The sequence below is a fragment of the Chenopodium album genome, chromosome 2, assembly GCF_948465745.1.
Source record: "Chenopodium album chromosome 2, dcCheAlbu1.1, whole genome shotgun sequence".
NCBI lineage: Eukaryota > Viridiplantae > Streptophyta > Magnoliopsida > Caryophyllales > Amaranthaceae > Chenopodium > Chenopodium album.
The window spans coordinates 71,338,266-71,349,661 of record NC_137835.1 but is presented as its reverse complement, the minus strand read 5'-3'; positions in this window follow the sequence as shown (position 1 = coordinate 71,349,661).

Sequence of the window (11,396 nt, the reverse complement as noted above, 5' to 3'; positions counted from 1 at the left end):
CAAAAAGTAAGACTTGAACAAAGGTGTTGTCCTTGATTAATCGCCCTTCTCTCCTTGACCAAGTACTGTGGAAAGGGAAATTAGGGATATTCATTGTTAATTATTTGACTCAACTCTATTCAACATGCATAGATGAAAGAAGGTAGGAAGAATGAAGGTCGTGATGTGAAGAAAAATGATGTAGATGGAGGGATATGAAGAAATTAGGAATAGAATGTACCCCCAACTCAAATGACGGAAAACCAACTCATGCATGAACCTAAGACATGGTCATGGTGACATGTACAAAGTGTGTGTTAAACTAGTGAGTGTGGGTGACATGTTAAGACTCGTGTCAAGACCATGTGGCTAGACTATGTGACTAGACTCAAGCAAAGACTAAGTTAAGACTTCACGTATATGCATTAAACTAGACAGTCTGTAATATTTTAGTCATAACTTTTTATCTGTGACTCTGATTGGGATGAAACCAACGCCAAACTAAAGATATGGGGCTATAGATCCATAGACTGTAAGACTCGTAGTTCTTCCTAGAACTCCGGCTATGACCAAAACAAGTTGACGCTTGTGCAGTATACGGGAATAAAAATCTGGGTTGACTTAAAGGAACTATGACTTGACTTAAGGCATATTTATTAGCTCAAATTAATTAATCAATTAATTAAGCAAATTCCTTTAGTTATTAATTATTTTATTAAGTCTTAACACAAGTTAAACAAACGGTTAGGAAAAATCACATAGAGTATGCACAACAAATAATGCACAATTAATCAAGTAGGCACAATATGATGCAATGAGTTTGCAACTTAACCATGGTTCTAGTTCTCTAAAGTTCGGGATATGGGTTATTCAAAGAGGGTACATGGTTAATTGTCTGGATGCACCAAGCGGAAGCCTAACCGTGAAGGGTTGGCGCGAGTTGATGGGACACCGCGAGTTTAGAAAAACTCGCTTCCATGGTTTGGTGAATTCAACATTCTCGGATGTACCGTTTGTTGCTCAGAGCGTTCAATCAGGTAGATGGATCATGAATTCCCAAGGGGTTATGTCCATATGTAGAACACATATGGGTTTCAGAAAAGTGAGAAAACTCAATCAGGAAGTAGGATCGAGTAAACAGTGCTAAAAACTGGTCAAAATTAGAACGCATATTTCTGGCTCGGTATTGGAATAACTTGGCGCCAGCAAACAGAGTCCAGCGCCACCTTTTGGCTTTAGCGCCAGGCGACAAAAGTTGCCGCCTGGCGCTAACGTCAAAATGTTGGCGCTAGTCTTTGTTCGCTGACACTAGTTCCTACATGCCTCAGCAGCTTTCTGTGCTCGATAAAATTTTCCAGTTTCACGTAACATTATTTCGATCCTAGTTGTGAAAGATATTCCTCAAATTTCCTACGTGTAAAAATCCTATGTTTTAACTCATTGCGGATTGTCTTTCCAATGAGATCTTTTTTATGCATATGACAATAATGTTAATCAAAATTACGCACATGAAATACTTAGAACTTTTCGAGTCTCATCCACTCATTCTAAATCATTGCCAAAATAAATTTTAGGAATTAAAATAGAAATCCTCCCCAGTGGAGTCGCCAAAAAACTGTAGGGAATATTTCAAGCATTATCCCTATCTTGAACCCCACTATGATCATACACTAAAGTACGGTGGCGTCCAAAGGGAAATAAGATAGAGCAAAAGACTCGCCAACAAGTTTTAGGAACTTGTAAACCGTTCACGAGGTGAAGGTTACACCTCTTAACGATCCAGAAGATCGTTAACTCCAATAGGTCTGAAACCATGACTGGTAGTTCGGGGATGAGAGTACAAATCCAACCTAAAAGAGATTGAACCTGCCCTAATAATAGGCCTCTACTTTATTTTGATCGTATTCATGTGCGTTTTCTGACTAACATGCAATCAATAGGTTTACCCTAAACCTGTTTATCTATGTTGGTTGAATATTAATGCACAAATAAAGCTATTATTGGCGATCACTTAAATTATAATCAAATTAACCCTAAACAAGATTATTAATTATCTTATTAAGCGTGATTACAAATACCAATTCCCTTTAAACATGCATAAAAGGTGTGATCAAGCAATAACAATAAATATAAAATCAAGCAACATAATAACAATAACAATAATTATTATAACAATTATAATCATAATAATAGTAATCATCATAAAATAATCATATTTATCCTAATCATGTTAAAGCATAATAATAGCGAGATCCTAGGCATGATACTAAAAAGATTGATAACAAACCCTAGCATGTCACTAAACATCAAAGATCAAAGCTTTAACCCGAACATGATACTAACATGAATATTAGGTAAGAAAATAAAAGACATCGCAGGAATCATGATTGATATAAGCAAATCACCCTAAATATCATACTAAAGAAAGCATCCTAACATGATACTAGGAACATCCTAAACATGATACTAGGAATCAATAAAACATCTTCACATGATACTAGGAATCAAAATAAAAATCTAAGCATGATTTCTATATCATAAAATCAATAAATCAATTAAAGCACTTACTTAGATGCCTCGTACCTCTTTCTAATAATAAAATACACACGTTAGTAACTTCAAAGAAAATAATAATTAAAACAATTAAATTAAATAATTGAAAGAAAGATTTGGGACCAAACCCTCAGAAATTAAAACCTTTCACGTCTAGGGCGAAGGCAACTTCGAACAATGCTAGGTATGTCTAGTGTTAATGTATGAGGAATTGTGTTTGTAAAAAGGGTTAGTTTAGAAAAAGAGAGAGAATAAAGAAATTCTTGATGAGAGTTGATGAGAATTAGAATCACTAGTTGAAAAATAGCATTAGGCACCCCCCATATGGCACCGGTTCAGGCCAAACCGATGCCAAAAATCGGCCCAAAATTGGGCGGGTTTTTAAACAAAGGAAAAGGCACCGGTTCAACTCAAACCCCTGCCAAAAATTAAAAGGGCACCTGTGGGGAATAGTTTCAAGCCTTTAAAAAATCCCACTAGCTTGAACCCTAATGTGATCATACACTAAAGTACGGTGGCGTCCAAAAGGGAAGAAGATAGAGCAAAAGAGTCGCCAACAAGTTTTTAAGGAACTTGTAAACCGTTCACGAGGTGAAGGTTACACCCCTTAACGATCCAAGAGATCGTCAACTCCATAAGGTCATGAACCAAATAAGGGTTCGGGGATGATGGTACAAATCCAACCTAAAAGAGATTGAACCTGCCCTAATAATAGGCCTCTACTTTATTCTGCTAGTATTCATGTGCGCTTTCTGACTAACATACAATCAATAGAATTAACCCTAAACCTGTTTAATCTATGTTGGTTGAATTTAATGCACAAATAAACTATTATTGGCGATCACTTGAATTATAATCACAATTAACCTAACAAGATTATTAATTATCTTATTAAGCGTGATTGCAAATACCAATTCCCTTTAACCTGCAATAAAAGGTGATCAAGCAATAACAATATACAATAATATGCATATCAAGCAACATAATGAATAATCATCATCAATCATAATCATAAATGTTAGAAAGAACATAGGAAGCATCATATTCTTAATCATGCTTAATATTAAAAAAACACCCTAGACATGATACTAGGAATATCATAATAATAATATAAACATGATGTCTACATCATAAAAATCAATTAATCAATAAAGTACTTACTTGGATGCCTCGTACCTCTTTCTAATAACAAAATACACACGTTAGTAACTTCAATAAAAAAAAATAAACAAAGCAATAAATTAAATAATTGAAAGAGAGATTTGGGACCAAACCCTCAGAAATTAAAACCTTTCACGTCTAGGGCGAAGGCAACTTCGTATATGGCTAGGTGTATCAAGATCTTTTGAATGCGGAATTTTGTGTAAAACAAGCAAAGTATTAGAAAAGAAAGAATGAATGAAAGATTAATGATTCATAAACTAATTTGTTGACGATTGAAGATTGTAGATGAATGAATGAAAACGGAATTTATTAAAACTTAAGAATAAAAGAAGTGGTGAATGATAAATGATAATCCGTCCCTCAAAACGGAGTTTTTGATACGATATTTATAGAGAAAATCGGCCAAAAAAGATAATTTAACAAAACAGAGTCTGAAGATCGCAAAAACAACTTGGCGCCAACCCTGGCTCACTAGCGCCAAGACCAGTGGCTAGCACCAGGCGCCAATGGCTGGCGTCTGGCGCCAATCCTGGTTCCAGGCGCCAAGGCCTGGGGTTGGACGCCAAATCGGCTTTTAACGCGTTTTCGAAAATCTGATAAACTTACCGTACTGGAAGATAAAATAATATAATTTCAGTCGAAAATGCTATTTGATCTTGATTAAAACTCTAAAGAATCCTAATTGAATTAAGAATTATAAGAACCTTCTAGAATGTTCTAGAAGACCAAAACCATTCCTAATTACATTAGGAATGATAAATCATATTAGGCCCTCCCCTAGATCATTGGGCCGTACTTAAAACTCAAACCGGGCCCAGTTTAGTAAATTGACCATAAATTCCTCAATATTCATCGGAATTGGGCTTATAATATATCGTTGGAAAGGTCTTTACAAGCCCCATCCAACTACACCACTATTGGACCCATATCATGGACCAACCGAACGGGATTGGCTGTTTTCTTAAAATAAAGTTTTCAAAAACAGAGAGAAGAGAAAAGAAAAGAAAAGAAATAAAACTTTCCGCAACACTAGACCTTTCCACACTTTCGTTTCATTCGATTATGATTCGACGTGAAAGGTACTCATCACCGGGTTTGGTTTTGGGGAGACACAAATGGGTGTCTATAGAAGCCCCCACTTTGACTGAGTTTGGAGAAACGCAAGTTTCGAAAAACGAAAGCCAAAGTAACGATAGGGACGGAGAGTGATTCAGAACGTTCTGCGATCCTAAATCAATCTTGTAACGCCGATACCTGCAAAACTAGCATTAGCTAAATAGATAAAAGAGTTAAGAAACGCGTATCTTGCACCGTCGAGCACACGTCTCTGAAAGTAACCGATTGCTTTAATGACCTCCTGCAAGCTAGAGAATGTCATCCCGCTTGAAAACCGCTACGCCTTGTAACTGCTTCCAAATTAGAAGATTTCTTCGCCTGAAACGATCCTCCTCCGCCGTGATAATATTCCACGTCCAAGGGAATATCATCGAAAATTATTTCTCTTGAAATAATTCTCATCCGCATTATGATCATCTTCCATGCCTTAGGAACTATGATCGAAGACAATTTCGCCCGAAATCACCTTCAGTTGTTTGTGACAACTTTCCGCAAGCTAGGGAATGATGCCGAAGACATCTTCTCTTGAAGTCATCCTCATTTGATGCGATAATCTCCCAAAGGAAAATACCGAAGATCCACGCCCGTCGATCTTTAAAAGTTCGCCTGAACTTTGCTTTTTGCTATGCCTGTACGTCGACGCTCTTTGCTCTTGAACCTACATGTCGGTGCCCTTTTTTGCTAATGAACCTGTATGTCGGTGCCTTTTGCTAATAAACCTGTATGTCGGTGCCTTTTAAGCTTAGTGAGACGATCTTTTCATCAGGTCGATCACTTCATGTAATCAAGCCGATTACCTAATCATGTCAAATTGCTCAGAGGGCTAACTGGCGTACCAAGGAACCCAAAATATATTGCAGAAGGCTAGCACTACCCCAAAAGGTGGCTGGCTGCTTTGGCGTCGCTGAAAATCTATCAGCGCCAAACATATGGCATTAGCGTCATGCGCTGAAATTGGCGTCTGGCGCCAAGCACATAATGTGACGCCAACGCCTAGGGACTGGCGCCAGCACGGGAATCACTTTAAATTCCCGTTTTCAGTTCATTTCGTGCTCTGGTTTGTTGCGAACGCTGCTCGAAAGAAGTCGGAACTTCAATTGATCGTTGCTCATTCGTTTCTCAACCAAATTTGCTCAAATTTATTGCAAATCAAAGCTCTTTTCATCCATATTCCCGATCTATGTAAGTTTCCTTCCAACTTACACCGGTTTTTATGAATTATTGGCATGTTCATTCACGAATTTCATGAAAATTCGAAACTTATAATGCTCAATTTGCTTTGTTTATCAAGTTTTATGCCATGAAATTGCATGTTTATGTTTGTATATTGCCTTGGGAGTAATTTGAGACTTGTTTGACTCAATTTGGCGAAGAAATGAGCAATCCGCCATTGTTGGACCTCCTAAGGTCGTGAAAACAATGTGGCTCGTTCTTGATATTTTTGCTAGCAATTCTTGTTCAATTTGTCACAATAATCACTATAGTGTTGCAAGAAATTGTTTGATTGCTTAAAAAATGCTTATCATGCTTAATTTGAATTTGTGCTCTGTTTTAATACCACGTACTCTGTTTTTGCGAACATAGTATCATGCGGCTAGGCAAACCTTTAGATACTATAGAACCTTGATTTATGATGATTCTGCACAATGTAGCATGGCTAGACAACGAGGCTCCGGTTCACGGTCCCGAAACACTAGACGGGAGCATGAGCCCGTGGAAGACGACACTACACCGTCCACTTTGCTTAGTCAGTTCCCAGAGTGGGATGAGCGGACCTTGTTCTTTGCCCCTGTCCACCATATTTCTGAGAGGGTGAGACGGGGAACCGAGCCGGGAAGGACACGACATCACGGCTCTGGCTGCGATGGTCTCGACGATTTGTATAGGATGCATATCGCTAGAGATCGAGAGACGAGACTCCTATGGGAGTCTTGCGGGTTGGTTGCTCTATTTGAGACCTCCGAGGCTATGGTCGCCTCCAGCGGGGGTCACCACGTAGTACGCGCTCTGGTGGAGTTCTTTTGTGACACCACCAACACATTTCATTTTCCATGGGGTGAGATGATGGTCACTCCTACAGACTTCAGTCTCATCACAGGACTGGAGTTCTCTTCTGTGCCGCTGCCATTCGACGGCGGTATCGACGTCTTTTCTTCAGAGGTCGAGGAACTACTGGGGCCGATTGCTGTTCGGGCCCAAGCTGAGGTCGAGACGACTCAATTTAGTGCTAGAGGGATTCGCCGCTCGACGCTGGCAGCGGCTCTTGATGACGATGCGACCACCCGAGAGCAGCGGGTGCGCATCTTTGTGCTGATGTTGTTGTCAGGGACATTCTCCCCTGATAGGGGTAGTAGAGCGTTGCTTTACTATCTCCCTGCTGTTCGCGATCTCCGGCGGATCGGGACTTATGACTGGGCCAACTTGGCCTATACTGACTTTGTTCGCGCACTGAGGGACTCGTGTCGCCACCGGTCTCTTAGGACGAATGTCGCTTTGTCCGCTTTCTGGAAAGTTGTAGAGGTAAACATTATTCCCTATAAAATTTAGCCCTATATGTTTAGTTAGCATTTACTCATGCTTTAGCCTTTTGTAGATCTGGTTCTATGAATACTTTCCTTCCATTGCGCCGGCGAGACCATCGCCGAGGGGGTATCCGGTGAGCGCCTCTTGGGGCGGCCACCATGTGGACCTGTCTACTGCACGTGTCCGGAGTCGGATCATCTCGGTGCGATTTTTGGCGCTTATCTTGCTCTTCTGCGACGTTTTATACATGTTCTTACCCGATTGGTATTTTTATAGGGACCTGAGGTAGTATACCGGCCATGGGGTGGTTGGACAGTCCCTGGATTAGCTGCACAGTACTCTGCTGAGCGCCGTTACTTTCTGGGGACCTACGGAGCAGTTGCGTATTTAGGAGAGAGAGTTGCTAGACAACACTCTTCCGATGTCTTTGTCGTTCCTGCTCCTCCACCACGCCACATGTTCGACGAGAGAGAGTTGTCGAGCATGGCTGAGGAGCCTGGTTCTCTTTGGCGGTCCCATGTGATCCTTGGGCTGAGTTATGCTGAGGAGCTACTTCCTTTGTTAGCTCCAGCCCCCGTGCCGGCCGAGGATGTGAGGGTAAGATTCTTGGCTTTTCGTTTTTCGCTGAGTAGCCCCCAAGTAACACCTTACTGATTTCTTTTCTGTTTTATCAGGATGGTCCCACTGAGTTTGTGCCACCCCGTATGTCCATCCACTACCAGGGGATGTACGGGCCGATCGAGGAGATGATTTCTCCGGCTCCTGAGGGCGAGCGCTTCGTGGAGCGGTCGATTCCTCGTCACCAGACCAGGATAAGTCTAGTTCTAATTCAGAATCTTGTATTCAGTTATCATGCATTTTTACTGACTTAACTTTCCTTGACAGTTCTCACGCGAGGTGGTTTCGGATATGGCAAGATGCATAGATGCCTTCCGGAGCCAACTCGTCCGGATGAGGAATGCAGCTACCTGTCGTCGAGACGACGCTATCCGAGAGGTAACTTTTCTTTACTTATTGTTTCTGCACTATGCTTCAGTTTTCACCTTGTTTCTGATTTATTTCTTTTTGCAGGGTCAGCCGATTGCTTCTCACACCCGTACGAGGCCTGAGGGGCGAAGAGAGCCGGCGAGGTCTAGCTCGAGACGTCGTCGCACTTCGTCTTCGCTTTGTCCGAGGCTGTTCGAGCCGACGTTGCTGAGGGCTCAGGGTCTTCTTCTGAGGAGGTTTCGGCTGCACCGTTAGGAGAGGCTACCTCGGCTTTCAGAGGTGGTGGGATGTACGAGGTTGGCTCGTCATCGCAGCAGCCTCCGCGATCTCAGCCTCAGGTTGGCCTTGGCTGGAGCGGTCCTGTTTTGAGTTTCCCTCCTCCTACGGAGACTGGGACTGGTGCTGAGGCTGGAGCTGGTGGAGAGGTGACTCCTCGGACGGCGCAGTTTTATGGCATGATGGGCCTACGTCCTCCGGCGCCGTAGTTTATTTCTGTATATGCATTTTATTTTGACTTTTTATAGAACTTTGCCTTTGACTTGTTACTTAGACACTCTGTTCTGTAAATCTACTATTATGTATTATTATTATGTTAGTGTATTTTAGTGTGTGCAAATGTGATAACAATTTTGCGCAAAAATTCCGTCATTTTTATTATTGATGGAGGGTATTATCCGACTCTCTCCCCCAAAAGGAAAAAATAAAAAGGAAAGATAAACGGAGAGAAAGGCTGATATTTGAGTTTTAATAAAAAATCCAAAAAAAGAATAAAAAATTAACTAAACATAATTGCTATATTTAATTAATTAAGAAAAGGATAGAAAGATATTTAGAAGAAATTAAAACGGGGCCAGAAAGTCATTAACCGACTCCGATTTAATATCAAAACGCAAACTGAGCACACGCGGCTGTCCTGCTGACTTGGCGCCTGCTGGCGCCAGGCGCTATTGCTAGCGTGTGGCGCCAAGAGCTGCTGTGTGGCGCCGATTTCGGGTGTGTGACGCCAATTGACGCTGACTACGTACTCCAGTCAGGTTGAAATTCCTCGAAATTTGTGCATAAATAGCCCCCTGCTCAGTCGATTATTCACATAATTCCAGCGAAAAAATTATTCTTCTCTTTAGAAAAAAAAGTAATCATGTCTTTAGCCACTAAAACCTTCACCCAATATTCTCATTAATGGTGTCGATCTCTCAATGCTAGAGAAAGAAAAGAATTGGATTTATTTCACTTGGGGGGAATATATGGCATTAAAGGGGTAGATCTAGACATAGACTTCATACATACCGCTTTAGAATATTGGAACATTGACACACATTGTTTTAGAATAGGGTATGATGAAATTAGCCCTTTGCCAGAGGAATTTGGTGCTATTTTAGGCTTCCCTGCAATAGACCTGGTAGTGATCCCTAGAGTAGATGCATATTACTATAAGGATTTTGAGCGCTTCTTTAATTTGAAGGAAAGGGATTTATCAAGGATAGTGAATGGCAACGTGGTGAACTTAAAAGAATTCGTACGCTATTATTTTGATAAACCGCTTTCTGAATCTCTTCACATATATAGAAGAAGGGCGTTCTAGATCTGCATGCTTAATCAATATTGTCTTAGTAGTGGTAAAATTAATGAGGGTCGATCAATTATAACCACTGTGCTAGAACAAATTGAATCAGGGAGAAATCCGATGCCTTTAATAGTTGGAGAGACTATGATTGGTCTAGATGAGTTGAAAAGGGACCCAAAAGCACCTCTTCGCGGTTCTCCAATTTTATTACAGGTAGAAAAATAATATTTTTAATTGCAGAAATTAAAAAAAAAAATATTTTTGTATTGTAATATTGATTTATTTGCATTGAATTTTTTTTTTTTTCAGATGTGGCTAATGGAAAGGCTAGGATTAATTAGCCCTCCGGACGACATTGAAAGTTATACGCCCACTTGCTTTGTAAGAAGAAAGAAGCGCATCCCTAAAATTGGGCGCCATGGGTGGAAGAAAGTCTTTGAATCACGTGACTTTGCTATCAAGTGGGTCATCCCATGGTGGAAAATAAAAAGGATGGTTGGTGTTAACAAGCAACCTTTCTGCCGTCTTCCAAGCTTGTCTCTCATGACATATTATTATCCCTACAGAGTAAAGAGACAATATGGTTTGCTTCAAAATATTCCTTCCGGGGATCTTCGTCCTCCCTATGAGTATCCCATATCTCAAGAAGTAGATAAATTTGACACGTACTGGAGCGCTAGACCTTTATGGGAAGTGATTACCCAAAAGGTTCCCCCTTCTTTGCCTAATGATGTAAAGAAGTGGTTGCTGAAGAAGTCTTCAATTGATCAGGGTAGAACTGATGTGAAGAATCGTCTAGGTGACAGGGTGACACCGGCCAAGGAACGCTTAGGTGCAAGAATTGAGTTCAAGACACCTATAATGCCTAAGAAGAAGAATTCTACTAAAGACAAGGGGAAAAGGAAAGCTACCACTACAGACAAAAAGGTTTGGGTGGAAAAGAAGCATGGGGTGCTAGCGGAAGGGGAAACAATCCATTCCAAGATTGAATGTAGGTCCTCTAAAGGATGCCTACTAGCTAAAGTAATGGATGAAGAGGAGGAGGCAGAAAAGAATTGGAAAAGAGCAAAGAAGGAGAAGAAAGATTAGAACATTGCTTAGCTTTCGATTTATTAGATTCTTAGTTTTTATTTAAAGTTAATTTATTTCAGCTTTATTTAAATTCCATTAACAATGCAATTTTATTTTATTAATGAAATTTCAGCTTTCAATTAAATTGTTACTTTAAATTTGTTTTATTAAAGCAATGAAACACCGAAAAAATTGATTTTCCAGAAATTCTTCGAGTACGGAAGTCGAAAATTTTCCGAAAAAACACCGAAATTCGCCCAGATTTTATTACTGAATTGGTGTCAATAATTGCGAATTGGCGCCAGATATTGAGGTCTGGCGCCAGGCGCCAATACTGTCGTCTGGCGCTGATGGCCTTTTGCTGGCGCCAGGCTCTGTTCTGCGACGCCAGTTGCTTTTCCGACTTTTGTTGACTTTTTGTTGATTCTGGAATGCGGAT